Source organism: Apodemus sylvaticus, chromosome 4 (genome assembly GCF_947179515.1).
Source record: "Apodemus sylvaticus chromosome 4, mApoSyl1.1, whole genome shotgun sequence".
Lineage (NCBI taxonomy): Eukaryota > Metazoa > Chordata > Mammalia > Rodentia > Muridae > Apodemus > Apodemus sylvaticus.
Window position 1 is genome coordinate 100,812,955 of NC_067475.1, and position 13,886 is coordinate 100,826,840.

The 13,886-nt window shown below is 41.6% G+C and overlaps 1 pseudogene; it reads left to right on the forward strand.

Annotated features, from left to right (window-relative positions):
* Positions 1–633: 633 nt before the first annotated feature.
* LOC127683670 (corepressor interacting with RBPJ 1-like) lies at positions 634–7,988 on the forward strand (annotated as a pseudogene).
* Positions 7,989–13,886: the final 5,898 nt, after the last annotated feature.

Here is a 13,886-nt window from a genome sequence, read left to right on the forward strand (position 1 = left end):
TGAGAGGGATGGTTGAAGGACATGAGAGACTCTTCTTCTTCTCCCATGTGTTCTTAAATAACATGTATAGGCTTGGCCATCTTGGAACTCACTGTGTGGTCCAAGCTGGCCTCATACTCACAGAGATCTGCTTGCCTCTGTCTGCTGAGTGCTGGTATTAAAGCTGTATGCCACTACACCTGACATATAAATTATTTCTAAGATGGAGGAAAACTTAGACAATGAGGTGGAGATGCTAATAACTTATTTTATTACAAAGACATTCACATAATTTTATTCATATTTACAAAATGTTAGAAGACAACCTAAGTATCTAAAGTTATGAAATTAGTTCACTATAAAGATTAAGATATCTTTAGTAAAAAAGTTACTACATGACCATTAAAATAGAAAAGTATATAAAATTTTGGAAATGTTTACAACATATTTTTATAGAAGTATACCATAAAACAGTGTGACCACAGTTTTATAGACAATAAATGACATTACATTGTTATGTACAGAAAGGGTAAAAATGTTTAATTCTAGTAATAAGCTACTAGGTTAAAACTGAGTTTCTTTTTTCTAAGTGTGTTTGCTAGAATGTCTTCCATAAACATCATTCAGTTGTGTGACTGTATTCTCACATAGGAGATGCCGTCAAGCACCAGAGTGAGTAAGGTGTGAGGCCCATGCTCCAGCACACAGGCTACACCAAAGTAGAACATGTGCTTACAAACACACACAGGATGGTGAACTCAAAGGCTCAGACCAAAACTCCTAACCTCAAAACCACATTTGTACAAAATCACACAAAATTGGTACTCTGTAAGAATAGTGGTATAAAAGATTACATCACTGTTTATCTTTGGATTCCCTAGACATCCAGTCAGCCATTTTGTGCTGAGTCATAAGTCTTATGGATGTCCACCGTCAGCCATGTTTTATCTGACTCATACAGGATATTCATATCAGCACCATATGATATATCTATCTAAATATAAAATGTTCTTCATAGACTTTTCTCAACACAGGTGATATCCACCTCCCTTCCTGAAAAAATCTGGTTAAAATAGCTAGACAAAACTGAACTAGCAATTGCTATGAGGATATAAATCCTTATCCTTCCTAATGCAAGGTCCTTGGCTTGGGGCAGCCTCACCCTGAAACCAGTGGCTGTCAGAATGCATCCTTTCATTTATACAGCTTCCCAGTGACCACACCATGATCTTTGTCTTTTGAGCCCCCAGGCTAATTTCTTAGGAAAAGAGAAATTTAGACATTCATATTAGTAAAATATCTATTAATAGCCGTAGCTCAGATTCATGCATTGTTAGTATTTATAGAAGACTGAAACAAAAGCTTAGGATAATTAAATTGTTTGCCACAGATACTCAACAATATGAGGGCTCAGCTGACTCAGATGTGACTCCAGAATTCATGGTCTTTCTCATATAGAACAAGATATTATAGCAACAGTCTCCTGTAGAAACAGCTCCCAACAGAAATGCCTTTGTGTTCCTATCTGCTGCTGGCCCCTGGTGTTTGTTCATTAAGTGTTCTGGAACAGTAAATAGCTTTATAGCTCAAACAGTCTTGGCAGAATCACTGAGGTCAGAAATGAAACCCTGGAAAGGATTTAACCTTACTCAATCTACAATATATATGCTTGTATGAAAATTAAAAATACTTATGATAAAATATTAAATAGTGAAAGTTTTAGAAAGAAATTAGTCCAGTTCCTTGCTTTAAAAAGAAAATGAAATTCAATTTCACAAAAATAAAACCGACAATTTAGGGCTAAGAAAATTTTTACCCAAACTTTCAAAATATATTGCACGAGTATTCTTTGTAAAGAAAAAGATTATATTGGAAAGTTTCAGAGAACTTTAATATCTTCTACCCAAAGAGATGATGAGAAAAGGCCAGTGCCTGAGCTGAGTCAAAAGTGAATTGGTTCTGAAGAAGCATCTCTGGGCAGACACAGTTTCAAATGGTCCGGTAAATTCCTGACCTTCATCGTCAGCCACCCTGCAGTCCTCCAGATGCTCAACCCAGAAGCCTGACCCATTCTTGATCTTTTCATTTTATCAAAACAAAATTCACAAAGTCCTGTAGGCTCTAACCTGAACACTTTTCAAGGATCCAATCTTTTCTCATTACCTCCACTCCTGCTCCTCTGGTCCAAGACACTTGTAGGGAACAAAAACAATTCCCTAGAGATTTCCTGTTTAACCCTGGTCGCTGGAGAATGCACTTCTACGCAGCACTAGGATTATCCTTTTAAATTAAGTGATATGTCTTAGATGTTGATCAAAAGAGTGCAATCCTTCCTACTCAGAGTAAAGCTAACTCCAAACTGGAGCCTCCCAGATTGTCCAAGCCCCTTGTCAGTTCCTTGGCCTCATCTACCACACTCTTCCTTTTCCTTTCCATTCCAACCCCAGGCTGGGGATTCATAGGCATGCCAAGTGGCCCAGAGCCTGTTAGAAGTTGGGTCTGAAATGCCCTCCCCACCCCCACCGGCAGCTCATGAACAACTGGGGAAATGTTTGGGGAATGGAACCTGGTTGGCAGACAAAGCCACTAGGGTTTCACTTTTGAGGGTTGTAGTCTAGCTCCAGTTTCCTCCTGGAAAGAGGAACTTCACAATTCACTAAAATGTGAGAAGCTTCTACCTCTTTCTCCCTCCACCTTGAAATCTGCCATGACTTCCTCACTGTGACAGACTAAAACCAAGAACTGAGCTAAATCTCCTCTCTGAGGTGGTTTCTGGCAACCATCTGAGAAAGGTTATTAACACAGAGACCTTGCCCGTACTGTTTCACTTAGAACACTTCTCTTCCAGACATCTGCATGCTCAGCCCTAATAACCTTCACCGACCTTCACCCGGCTCTACATCCATCGTCACACCTCTAACATCTTTTGTCATTGGTCATGCTGTTTACTGCTATGTTTTCCCATGGGATGTAAGCTCCATGAAACTTGGGGTCTTGATCTTTTTCTCCTCTGCTCTAACAAGAGTAAGGGCCAATACAGTGAACATAAAATATTATGATAGAAAACAAAAAAGCTATATCTATTTCAACCCCTACTCTGAATATCCAAACACCACTTGGTAAAATCAGCTCTATAGTCAGTGGAAGATGGAAGATCAGATTTTACTGTGTTAGCTTGTCCTTGTCAATGGGCATTTGAGAATGATAATAATAAGATATTTCATCCCTTAATAGAAGTGATGAACAATAAACATGTTGTCACACACATATATCAGACTTTTATCTGCATTATAAAATCATATTGGTAGCTGTGCAACAATAAAAAGCTAAGATTATGAGTTACACAGAATCAAATAAAATCTGGTCCTTCTAATGCGAAATGCTCTAGCCATTTATACTATCTTTGATCCCTGCCCTGGCAAACGGTATTTCTAAATTATGTTCCCAAACTAGCAAACATCACTGCCTTTAGTTACTGTGAGACGCCTTAGTAAAGAAGCTACTCATTATAATCTGTAATTCCCTTGATTTCAGACAAATTTGATTGTCTTATCCTAGCTCAGTAATTCTAATTACTTATTTATTATTTATTTATTTATTTTAAACTCCAGATTTTACTCCCCTATCAGTCCACAGTCCTAGTCCTCAGAGATCTCTTGAGACTGCTGGTCCTCCTACAGAATCACCCTCCTCCTCAGCTTCTTCCAGCTATCTCTTTACTCAACCACAGGGGTGAGCAGCTTCTGTCCATTGGTTGGGTGCAAATATCTGCATCTGGCTGTTTTAGCTGCTTGTTGGGTCTTCTGAAGGGCAGTCATGATAGGTCCATTTTTATGAGTGCACCATATCCTCAGTAATAGTGTCAGGCCTTGGGATCTCCCCTTGAGCTGGATCCCACTTTGAGCCTGTCACTGGACCTCCTTTCCCTCAGGGTCCTCTTCATTTTCATCCCTGTAGTTCTTTCAGACAGGAACAATTATGAGTCATAGTTTTGACTGTGGGATGGTGACCCCCCCTTCCTCACTTGATACTCTGTCTTTCTCCTGGAGGTGACTTCTATAAGCTCCCTATCCCCATTGTAGGGCATTTAATAAAAGGTCTCTCTCTCTCTGTCCTAAGAGTCTTTCACCCCCCAGGTCTCTGGTACATTCTGGAGGGTTCCCCCAACCTCCCACCTAACAAGGTTGTCTGTTTCCATTCTTCTGCTGGCCTTCAAGGATTTCAGTCCTTTCCCCCCACCCAATACCAGACCATGTCCCCGTCTTCATACCCCACCTTATCCCTTTTCCCTCCTAGGTCTCTCCCTCCATGCTTATGGTTTCTTTCTTCTCCTTCCCAAGTGGGACTAAGGCATCCTCACTTGGGCCCTTTAGCTTGTTGACCTTTTTGAGTTCTGACAGCTGTATCTTGAGTATTCGGCACTTTTTTTCTGGCTAATATCCACTTACTAATGAATACATACCATGCATGTCCTTTTGGATCTGAGTTACCTCACACAGAATGATATTTTCTAGTTCTATCCATTTGCCTGCAAAACTTAGGATGCCCTCATTCTTAAAAGCTGAGTAGTATTCCATTATGTAAATGAACCACATTTTCTGTATCTATTCTTCTGTTGTGGGGTATTTTCTTTGTTTCCAGCTTCTAGCTATCACAAACAAGGCCAATGCAAACATAATGGATTCCCCTGTGGCATGGTGGGGCATCTTTTAGGTAAATTCCCAAGAGTGGTATTGCTGGGTCTTCAGGTAGATCTATTTCCAATTTTCTGAGGAACCTCCAGTTTGATTTCCAAAGTGATTGCACCAGTTTCTAGTTCAGTAATTCTTAACAGAGATGAAATGTCAGGATTGGCTGAGAGGCCTGTTTGCAGTATATGACCCTTACTCTATCCTGAGAGATCCTAGCACTGAGCCTGGTGGCAAAGGAGAGTGCTTATGAAACAGTTGTACTCAAGAAAGTTCTCTGGGGACTCTAAAATGCTCAGAATCAATGTTGAAGTTGATGTGTTGGCTGAATGTAATTGCTATTGATCATCTTAATTGAATCCTAAGAGAGTTGGGAGAAACACTCAGTACTCAAGGACACAATATTTACAAGTTTACAAGACCAAATGTCTCTCTACTGAAGGAAGAGACACAGGAGCAGTTAATCTGAATTGGAATACTTCCCCATATTTCAGTGTGTGAAGATAAGAATTATCAAAGGTTACCATAATGAATGGAAGTCTGGAAAGCTTCTTAAACTTTAATCTATCATGTCTTTTTTAAAACTTTTAATTGATTCTTTGTGCATTTCACATTATGCACCCAGTCCTGCTCATCTCCCCATCCCCTCATATCCACCTTCTGCCCTAGCAACCTCCTCCCTAAAATCACACACACACACACACACACACACACACACACACACACCACCATCACCACCACCACCACCACCACCACCACTAACAACAACAACAACAACAAAAAGAATAAAGCATAGAGAGCATCTCACATGGAAGCTGTTGTATATCAGTGTGTCCCACAGTCTATCCCTCTGTCCATACATCTTCACTTGCAAATAAATGATTGCAATGGGTCATTGCTCTGGTTTAAGATCGCTGGCTTCTATGACTCCATCTATACTGGATTCTCATTTTGGCTCCTCCCAGTTATCCAGTTGCTGCCTCATGTCATGGAGATCCTAGAGCTTTGGAACAATAGGACTGGCCCTTTTATGAATCTCAGATGTTCACAGATGATATATATTTTGGGGTAGGCCAATTCAGAGCACTGGATCTGGGCTCACAAGACAAGTTAGCCATGCTATCATGTTAACATACAGTTGGTACTAAGGTATTTGGACTTTATCTCAATGTTAAAGGGAAGACACAGAAAAAGGGAGAGGTCTCTGTAATCTTTGCAGTTTGGGGATATGCACATTGTATGTCCTGTAAGCATACATACAGTGGAGTACAGAGGAACAAGGCAGGATATAGGGAGATGAGGTCGGAGGATCCAAGAGAGCTGGAAGGCAAAGTGCCTTTTTGCTTCTCCCCTACTGTAAAGTTGGAAAGAGCACCAGAAGGATGGCTTCTTAAAGGACGGAGGGCCTGGAAGGTCTTTTAGTCATCTGCACAGCTTTCTTCATAACACTTAATGAGCACCTATCATCTTCTGTACCTATGTTCTCCAAAGCACTTGCCACTAGTGCTTATGTTCACAAGAACACTTGAAGTGTTGTTAGTCTTAACTGAGATGAGTTCTAAATACAAAATACACACAAATTTATAAAGATTTATCACAAAATATGAAAATCAATAATTTTATATTGGTTGCATGTTAAAATAATTTTTACAATATACTGAGTCAAATAAGATATATAATTAAGTCAATTACATCTGTTTGTTCTTATTTCTTTTTAAGTGGCTGCTTGAAACTTTAAAATTATATATGAGGCTCATATTTATGGGTTGTGTTGTATTTTTAATAGACAGAACTATCTCAGCATTGTCTCAATACCAAGAGCACAGGAAAATCAAGGTTAATCTCTTATGAGAGCTTATGTTATTCCACATCAGTCTAAGCAATGAGACTAGGCCAGCTGTGGTGGACCATGCCTGTAACCCCAATACTCAAGAAACTGAATTGAGAGAGTTGCACATTAGGTCCACCTGGGCTACAGTCAGTTCAAGACTAGCTAGAATAACATAAAGACACCCTATTTCTAAAAATAAAAAACAACAGAAGTATGAATAAGGATTTTCTTTATTATATGAGTTATCAATCCCCTTGTAACCAAGAACTGCCAAACAACTTGGCATCTGAATCTATACTGTGGTCTCTTTGGTACCAAGGTACAGAGGCTGCTTGGTCAACCTCATCAGAGATGTCTTTGCACTCTGGATATAGATCAGGATATAGCTCTCAGCTATTTCTCTAACACCATGCCTGCCTGCCGCCATGTTCCCAGCATGATGCTAGTGGACCAAGCCTTTGGAACTATTGCTTATAGGAGATGAGCATGGAAAGAATGGCCCAAATGTCACGCATGAGGCCCCACTGGGAGTTAAAAAAGAAAACAGAGAGAAAGAAGAAACAGAAAGAGAAATAGAATATAAATTGGAGCGACAGAAAAACGCTCAGAGAGAAAAATATGCCTGAGATATTGACATGAACCCCAGAGATCAGCCCATTGGTACTCAGGTGAAAATGTAAGGTATAACAAATGCCACAAGTGGGGTCATGTGAACTCAGATGGAGAATGCCCCTTGTTTTGTCTTTTTTGAATGAGTGTGAGTTCAGTTCCTAGTGACAGCGCAGGACCATCGATGCACCCCTCAGAGCTGAGAGCAGAGATGCAAAACAATGGGTTTGCATTGAAACAAAATGTGCTGGGGGAACTTGACCACAGATGATTCATCACAGGACCATGTTGCAAGTGATGGTGAAGAAGACCCTTTAGAAGTTGAATTCTAAAAGTTGCTGACAACCAAAAACAGAAGTTTCTCCAGAAATTGGATTGACTTGGAAAAAAAGAAAAAAAAAGGAAAAGGGATAAGAGGAAAAAGTTACAGGAGAGTAAACACACACACAAAAAACCCCTCCCTTCCTCTCCATCCTCCTCCTCCTCCTTCTCCTCCTCTTTTCCCCTCCCCCTCCTCTCTCCCCCTCCTCTTCCTCTTTTCCCCCCTCCTCTCCCTCCTCTTCTCCTTCTTCCTCCTCCCCATCCTCCCCTCTTCCCCCTCCTCCCTCTTCTCCCTCTCGTCCACAACCACCTCCTCCTCCTCCTCCTCTTCCTCCTCCTTCTTCTCTGAGTCTTCAAAAGACAGGAGTGAGAGTTACAGTGAAGAGAAAAGGGGAAGGAGAAAAAGAAATGAATGTTCAGAAAGTACAACCAGTGAGTCTAAAGACCCCAGTCTAGGGAGACACTTCCTAAAGAACTCTAGCAACCACAGTGACAGGGAAGAGGCCAAGGAAAAATTAAGGCTTCTGAAACAAGAGAGTTCTGGGGAGAATAGCAGATAGGTCCATTTGGTTCTGAGGCAAGTTCAAAAGCTGTCATCATTGTCCAAAGAAGAAAGGGTCTGACAAAAATGGGAGACTCCAAAGTCATTGCAGGCTGAGCACAGGAGCAGAAGCCCAGGCAAGAGTCCTGGTAGTCAGAAGCAAAATGAGGAACTAGCCACAGCGGACTCCCAGTGAGGAGCAGAATGGAAGAAAGGACACAGCAAGCCCACACTGATGGATACAGAGGAGTGTGCATGGAACACCCAGGAGATGAAGGGAACAGCAGAGGGCACACAGCACTGGGGCACACACACACACACACACACACACACACACACACAATTTAAAAATCTCTTAATTAAAAAAAAAAATCTTTGCACCCAGGGGAGACATACACACTGAAGGCCCTGCATAAGCAGAGATCTTTCAAGAGCTCCGAGGACAACCAACTGTGGGAGACCTGAGTTGTCCCACAAGACCAAAGTGATGCTGGCCACACCCAGAGAGCACATAGCTTCAATGCCACAGATGTCTTATATTCTCATTCTTCACATTTAATTGGTGATACTAATGTAGAATTGTATTGCTCTGGTGAGATAGCTTCTAACTTCTTGGTACATTGTAATTTTATAGTTGATAAATATATGAAGGATTAATACTTTCTTTGTATGATCAATAACATTATGACTAATCTTTTAACACTGGAGATACACTATGATTTTCTCATTAGCGGAATCCCTTTGGATCGGTTGAGAAATCCTGCCCCCTATCAGAGCTCTTATTTCATTCGCTGTGTCTTCCCCACTCTTCACTCCTTAAAGGGCCAGCCTTGCCAATGGCCTTCAGCTTTCCACTCTGTGACAGCCCTATCCATCTCATGGACAACTGGCCCTCTCTTTCTTCTCACCTAGAAGGTTCATGATGACACAGGGACATGTCAAGCCTGCCTTGACACTCATGGAAGTAACATACAGTAGTCAACATTCAAACTATTCAGTAAGTAGGATGCAGTGGGCACTGCCCACACAGGAGAGATGAGGCACAGGGTTAGCGGGACAGCTGCACTTCTGCTGTATGCCACCCTGCATGTTCCATCCCACCAAGGCCCTTCTTCCTCAAGAGAGAGAGAGAGAGAGAGAGAGAGAGAGAGAGAGAGAGAGAGAGAGCTCCCAGGATGTCCTGTTACCTTGCTAATATCAGACCACTCTGATTCTACAGAGCTACCACCTACAGAATCTGACTTTCAGAGCCAACACTGTTTATTAAAACTGGGATGCCAACATAATGGGAGAGAAGAGCATACAGCCAGCTAGTCTGGGAAATGGTAGACTATATTGGTAGCTAAAGTTATAAGCTTTTTGGCCAAATACTGTGAGTTTGGATCCTAGTTTCCATGACAAGCCAGGGAGGCCTTGGCCAGCCATCACTACCTCTATTCCTTTTGTAAAATAAGGGCGGGAGCATAAAGCTAAATCCTCAGGTGGTTTTCTAAGGACAATTAAGAGATTGCCCAGCCCTTTGTTCTGGAAAGACTCAGTGAAGCAGTATAGGGCAAAACCAGAACAGGGAAGTGGGAAGGGTTGGGTGGGAAAACAGGGGGAGGGAAGGGGGCTGGTGGGACTTTCGAGGAGTGGGGGTCTAGAAAGGGGGAAATCATTTGAAATGTAAATAAAAATATATCTAATTTTTAAAAAAGGAAAAAAAAGGTTGCCCAGAAAGCTCTTAGAACAGTAAATATCCCTCATTCTCTCCTGGAGTAGAATATAGAACTACAACACCCAGTCCTGCAGTAAATGTCCTCTTTGACAGAACCTTTATCAGAAGTGTCTTGGATTAGAGAACACTATTGCAAATTTTGGAGCTGGAGCACGAGCCTCCCCCCACAATTATAGCTACCTGAGAGCTGTCTTTGGCAGTAAAATAGTTGTGGTCTTCTACAGCAGAGAATGTATTTGGGGGGAAATGGGAAGATTGCTTGCCCACAAGCTAGTGCCTCACCCACGGTGTACCATCACACCAAAAGCACCATCACCTTTTACACCGCAGTTTCAGCCTTCTGAGCTAAAAGAATAAAGGAGTTAGATGCTCTTAAGAAAGTAAAAAGGAGGAGGAAGGGGAGGAGTGGGAGGAAGAAGAGAAGGAAGGAAGGGAGGGAGAGAGAGGGGAGAGAAAGAAAGAAAGAAAGAAAGAAAGAGAGAGAGAGAGAGAGAGAGAGAGAGAGAGAGAGAGAGAAAGGAGGGAGGGGGAAGGAAGGAGGGAGGGAGGAAGGAAGAAAAGAAAGAAAGGAAGGAAGGAAGGAAGGAAGGAAGAAAGAAAGAAAGAAAGAAAGAAAGAAAGAAAGAAAGAAAGAAAGAAAGAAAGAAAGAAAGAAAGAAAGAAAGAAAGAAAGAAAGAAAGAAAGAAAGAAAGAAAGAAAGAAAGAAAGAAAAGAACACCATAGTTCAAAGTTCTGATCCCCTAAGTCCATATAAATCCCATGCTGGATAGCAATGTGGCCCTTATATAATTCTAGCCTTAGAAGATATACAGGGAATCTCAGAGTAAGTTCACTAGGGAGACTAGATGTTATCAGTAAGCTCTTGGTTTGATTTCAAGATATTGCCTAAAGAGAATAAGGTGAAAGATTCCTAATATCAACCTTGAGCTCCCATACAAACACATGTGCACCCACCCATACACATGTGAACATGCATATACTTATACAGAGAGAGAGAGAAAGAGAGAGAGAGACAGACAGAGAGAGAGAGAGAGAGAGAGAGAGAGAGAGAGAATGGAGAAGTGGAATGTGGTTCTTACAATTTGATGTGATTTAAAGCCATGTAGGGATTTGATTTTTATTTGAAGTTGTTTTTCAAGATAGGGTTTCTCTGTGTAATCCCGGATGTCCTCAAACTCACTCTGTAGTCTAGACCGGCCTCAAACTCACAGACCTCCTGGCCTTGGCTGGGGACTTAATGTGAGCATTCACTCAGGGCTTGTCCATCACTGAGCTAAGCCTTTGTGACTTTTCCAACATCCCTGTGTCAGTCATCTCTCAGTTTGTCTCTGTGACAAACGTAAGACAGCTGTACAGAGGAAAGGGTTAATTTGACTTATGATGTCAGAGGTACCAACCTTGGTTACTTAGCCTTATTGCTTTGGGTACATCATGATGAAAATGTGTGACTGAGGAGTTCTCTTCACCTCATGGTGGTCAAGAAGTGGAGAGAGATGAGGGGAAGAAGAGAAGGCAAGGAAAAGCAAGAGGGAGACAAGCATGGATCTCAAGGCTCTCTTTAAAGGAAGGCCTCTAGTGATCGATCTAACGTCTTCCCTCTAGGCCCTGCCTTCTAAAGGCCATCTAAGAGTTCCGTGGGCTGGGGGACTAAACATTCAACCTATACACTTCTTTAAGGGGCATTCATATTGCAACTATTACAGACCCCAAGCGAGAGAACCACTAGTTCCAGGTTAAGGAATCCAACACCAGATGTCCAAGCCGTTAGAATTCAGCACTTAGAGAATACCTTAACTGAACCATCTGTAATCCCAAGCTCATCTCTCCAAAACTATACTAATAGGATTAACAAAGTTGTGAAAGCACTAATTGTGTTTAAGCAATGCTGTCTGTACACACTGTGGCATTTCAAAAGGCAGTCGGAGAAGTTTATTTTAGACTCAGCTCTCATGTTGTCTCACTCTTACAGAAAGAATACTTTAAAATTATGATGTGAAGACGTTTAATTAACTTTTAATTGAAATGACTCCAGGAAGAAAATTATAAATAGCACTTTCCTCTTTGCTGTGTTTTCATTAAAAGACACAAAAAGTGATCAATGGATCATGAACAATGAACTGCATTGCACAGGGTGTGGTTGCCCAAAGCAGAATTACAGAACTTTCTAGAATAATGGACTAGTGGAGCCAACCCCAGGCAATGAATCCAGAATTCTCAAAATGAACCACCAAGGCTCCACTTAGCATCTTCTGTGTGTGAGACATGGGCAGTATAGACCAAACTGAGGCAGTACAGAACATGCCTGGCAGGCACAAGGGTGACATCTAAAAAGAAAAACTCCACAACCAGGTCAATTTTAGATACAATTTAGTGGAATAATATATTCTGACCTTTTCCCTTCACCTCAGAGCATATGATTTTACATCACAATAACATGAGTGGTTTCAGTGTCCAGAAGATCAGAGGTCATGGAAGGAAAAGCCCAAATCCTACAAACCACCATGCTGGGCTCTGGATACTGACCCCATGCCAGCTTTGCAAGCACATCATTGCAGAAGTTGAGTCATCAGATTTGGAAGTTGCTCATTTTCTTACACACCACAAATATTTCAACAATATATTACATTAGTTATTTCTGCTTTTGAACTATATCTGGGATCCAAACTCTTCTCCACTCCACTACCATCCAAATTCACAATCCTATCAGCCCCAAATAATTCTTACCTGGCAGCTTCCCAAGGGTTCTCCATATTGTGGGCTGGAACCATGCAGTGGCTTGCTTCTGCCCATGTGTGTCCCTTTTACTCGGGATCGCGTTGCTGCTCCTCAGGCCCTTCAACTATGCTCTCACCCAAGGACTTATCATTGCTGTTCCCCCTTCTTGAAATTTCCTTACAATAGCCTTGTAGACTGTAGCCATACAGAGTGAACTACAACCCAGAAATGGAGGGCACCCCTGTGAGAGGTTATTTTTGCTTGGTTTGAAGTGGGTGAATCAATCTACTTTTAGTCTCGACCTTTTAGGTAGGGACCTTTCAGGTAGGGGGACACACACCTTTGATCTTGAGGCAGGAAGACACAGCTTAAATCTGGACTGCACCTTCTGCTGAAGACCTACATAAAGACATGGAAGTTGGAATCTTTTGTTCTTTGCCTGATTCTAATTCTCTGGAGTTCCAGCATTTACTGGTGACCAGCTGAGACATACAGCCTTGTGAACTGACCAACTTCTGGATTTTTAAACTTTTCATTCCTAGCAAGCCACTGTTGGATCAGTTGGACCACAGCCTAGAAGTGATTCTAATAACACGCCCCTCTCTAAAGGATCCGGACTAATACACCTCTCTAGATAGCTGCATGGCTTCCTTGCTTTCTGCCCTTCTCCAATGATGCATCAGGTGTTACCTTCTGAGTGATGCCTGTGACCTTTGTACTTATGACTTTCACGCAAGCACAGAACAGACCAAGATATCTTAAAAACTATAACAGCAGAAAAATAAGTGGGTTGGTTTGGGAAGAGATTGAAAAATATGAGTCCCTCCTTTCCTTTTTATACTTTCATATTTGACTATAATATTTCATATAATACAATGAAATAATTAATGAAACCTCACATTATAATAATACTGTGTAGCAACCCAGATTAGCTCATAGAATCCCAGTAACCCTACTAGCTGTGGAGTTTCCGGCTGATATGTTTTTTCAGTCTAATGTGATTGTTATAGACTAGTCTGAATGACACTGGGTAGAACCTTATTTGCTTGAAGCAGGACGTTGCTACCTCTGACACATGACTGAGGCTTTTGTTTTTCTTGTTCCTTCTGCCACATTGCTACTTACATGAGTCATTTCTGCTGGCTTCTTGAAACATCCAGCCAAGCTCCAAACAGTTAATGGGTGTACTGACTTCTCAGTGTGATGCCCAAGGACATTTCACCTTCTTCAAGGCTTGAGCCACACCCTGCCACCTACTCACATCTGTGAACTGTACCAGCTGGTAATGTGTACGCTGGCCTTACCAGATGCCACAGTTGTCAGCTTGATGGTTCAAAGTCACGTCAAGTATTTCTCATGCACTAGAGGCTAGACACTTATCCTTTGTCACAAAGAAAACTCCAAATTGAAGGCAAATATCCAGGATTATCACTTTAGAAACTCTGGACTGGAGAGACAGCTCAGTGGGTAAATCCCTTGCTGTG